Source organism: Schistocerca nitens, chromosome 4 (genome assembly GCF_023898315.1).
Source record: "Schistocerca nitens isolate TAMUIC-IGC-003100 chromosome 4, iqSchNite1.1, whole genome shotgun sequence".
In the NCBI taxonomy this organism is placed as follows: Eukaryota; Metazoa; Arthropoda; class Insecta; order Orthoptera; family Acrididae; genus Schistocerca; species Schistocerca nitens.
The window spans coordinates 342,501,066-342,504,365 of record NC_064617.1 but is presented as its reverse complement, the minus strand read 5'-3'; the positions used below and the strand labels follow the sequence as shown (position 1 = coordinate 342,504,365).

At 37.5% G+C, this 3,300-nt stretch overlaps 1 non-coding gene across 1 annotated transcript; it reads right to left on the bottom strand.

Moving 5' to 3' along the window:
* Positions 1 to 1,024: 1,024 nt before the first annotated feature.
* Positions 1,025 to 1,099, bottom strand: Trnas-cga (transfer RNA serine (anticodon CGA)). The gene has a single exon. It is a non-coding gene; the product is annotated as a tRNA-Ser (tRNA).
* Positions 1,100 to 3,300: the final 2,201 nt, after the last annotated feature.

Below are 3,300 nucleotides of genomic sequence, written 5' to 3'. Positions count from 1 at the left end.
TAATTAAATATTTTCATAACGATTATAAGACCGCAGCGGCGCTTGATATAATATTGTGGAGAATGTGGCAGGTTATCCAATTCCTTTTACATTTTTTCCTATTTCTTCTTACATTTTGTGAAACACATTCCGCTGCCCGCGTCAATAAAGCCCTCCGAAGTTGGTGTAAGTATTGTCTCCACGAAAACCGATTATTTATCTACTGGAATTTGCAATTGTCATAAAGTGTTCAGGCAAAAGTTTACAATCGTTTCCAATGTTTCGTTATTCAGCGAATCAAATTTCAACACCTTCTGTTGGACTCCGACAGTTTCAGTAAAGTTTTGAACAACTCTTTTCAGCCTTGTGGTTCGATGCATCACCCTTATGCCTTAAAATGTAACTTCTTGCAATTGTTTTGAAGTGTCTATTTTCGTGGCAGCCGCTGTAACAGTTGTACCCAGAACCATCAGTCGAGAAATCACAGAACAATTTCGCTATTAACAGTGAAAATAATGTGAGTTGCCTTCACCCTAATCCACATACTGTATACTTATTTTACGTTCCACAGAACTAGGAGAAAATGCATTTACGGATTCACTATTTTGAAAAGGTGTTGAAGTTCGTTGTATTGCTAATATTTGTAGCCAATCTCCCACAATCGCTACTCCAATGTTCGTTATCATATAGATATGAACAACCTTCAGAATAGTTCAAGCAATAATTATTGATATGTACAAGGTAAACAGGTTTGAAATTTGTCTTACTGTCCGTTGACATATGAAAGTACTCACTCAGATGACACTGAAATTGATCTTACCGTACCTCAAAATCGATATTTTGTAGATATGGTTCTTGATACTATTCCCTCGTCTTACAAAAAAAAAAAAAAAAAAAAAAAATGCGTTTCGTGGAGAACAATCGCTGAGCATTTCCGAGGGCAATTTTTGTTTTGCAACAATAAAAGTTTATATTTACCAGAATGAGATTTTCACTCTGCAGCGGAGTGTGCGCTGATATGAAACTTCCTGGCAGATTAAAACTGTGCGCCCGACCGAGACTCGAACTCGGGACCTTTGCCTTTCGCGGGCAAGTGCTCTACCAACTGAGCTACCGAAGCACGACTCACGCCCGGTACTCACAGCTTTACTTCTGCCAGTACCTCGCCTCCTACCTTCCAAAGTTTCAGTGTATATTTAGTTAAACCTCCGTTACTCGCTCGAAAATTCGTGACATCGTCACTCGTGTGGACGACTGGTGTCATCCACAAAGCAAGCAGTCTATTTGTATACTTTGAAAGGTCTTGGCGACTGGTTTTATGATTTTTTTATTAAGTCTAAGTAAAATACATTTAATATTTGTACACAGTATAATATATTCTAACTTTTGAAACAGTTTGACCATTCGAAGAACAATATCTTCAGCTGGATTACTGGCATTACATGGTCCCTCTTGTTGCTTACCGACGTACGGTTCTAAATTCAAAGTGTAAGCTGTTTTTACATCAACCCATACTTTGCTGGTTTACTAGGAATATATTGCCTGAACGGGCAGTTCCCTCTAAATGCCAAAAGCTGTTCGTCAAAAGTAAGATATTCAGTAGGTGAAAAATATTTTTGTCAATTGTTCGTGAATAGTTCAAGTACCTCTCTGATAGTTCTGACAGCAGCCAACTTGTCAGTCTCTCTGCGAACACCTTTATCATGGATATTATCAAACCTCATATATCTCAACAGAAACCTGAGTCGGTTTTCGCTTATGCATAAATAACATGATTCAAGTCCGTTTCCCTTTCAGTTATCCCATAATTTCAATATACTCTTCCTAGAACATCTCAAAGATCCACATAGATTTAACAAATCAATGAAAGCTCTGATCTCTATCTCATCTGTTTCAGTAGCATCCCTTTCCCTAGAGAAGTTACCATGAACTTAACTGATGTAATATATTAGTGCATGTTGCGATAACGCTTATTGTGTTTTCATCCAAGAACAAATTCAGAATTTCTGTTTCTGTCTTTTTTATAAGAGCTTGATTTTTTGGTCCAGGCAAATGCGTAACAAAATTACGAGATCTACTTCTAACACTGGTAGGATATTGATTTTTCCTCAATTTAGTTGCTCCATCTTTCCCTAAAAAATGCATCCTCTTGAGTGACGTCTTCCTGTGATTCATATTCTTCATTTTCTGACACTTCTTGTTCTGTTCCTAAATCAAGACCGCTTTCATGAACAGAATCCTCAGTCTCTCAGTCAGCGCTATGACTGTGAGCATCTTCTTCACTCAGCTCATTGAACCATTCCAACCATACATTAGGATCTCTACTAAACTCTGTCCGAGGTTTTTTGCCTCCGACATTTCTTCCACAATTTAGAAATAAAGAGGATACAAGGTAACATGGAAGGTAACTGCAATCAGTTTCAATACGTCTAAATTTACGCACATGAAACATCGATTTAATCTAGGAAAGCAATAAAGTAATACAGACTTACTTTGTTTCAGATTGTGGCAGCAGAGCTCTCGCGAATGACACGTGTCCTCAACACTATAATAATGTTTCATAAACAATGTATCTTTCGTAACTGAAAGCCAACAATGATTGCAGCTAACATTAGCCGGAGAGTTAACAGAAATGTACTGAAAATGACGCGAACTCATTCCAGCTTTGTCAGACAAAATTGAGCGGGAAAGTCATGTGGATGACGAGTGTCATTCGTGCGAGCAACGGAGGGTTAACCTCAGTATGAAGAATGTCATTGTTGAGACTTCTAGCCGAATCCCTTTCGATAATGACGATGTTTAAATGAAAGATATGCTTGATAAACTTCTGTTGTGCAGTAAACTGGTTCCCATGAATGCTTTTCATCGCCTTAAAAGCAAAAAAAGAGATTATCGTTAGAACTTGTTCTCTGCATTAACCGTCAGTATTTATGACTGAGTTTTGCATTTACCTTTTGATCGGTATCCGTTACAGGTTCTTTGTATAGTTGGCGTAGCTAGCCTTTGAGTACGATGCTTCCTGCTTTATAAGAAAGAGTCTTGGCGTCGTAATGATTTTTTATGTGTGCATTTGAATAAAAAGTCACATATATTTAGTTTCCTTTTTCAATAGAGCAATCAATACGTGTTAGATTCAATCGTCACAATACAACATGTCTTTCCACTACCCTCATCAGGTAACTTCTCACTCCACTCTCCACAACTCAATCGCGCCAGAAGCGATTATGCATAAAATAACTTCACCGCTCAATCTACGATTTTCATTTAGTAGTTTTAATACGGTCTGCTGTTACTAATAACAAAAATAGTAATATATTAATA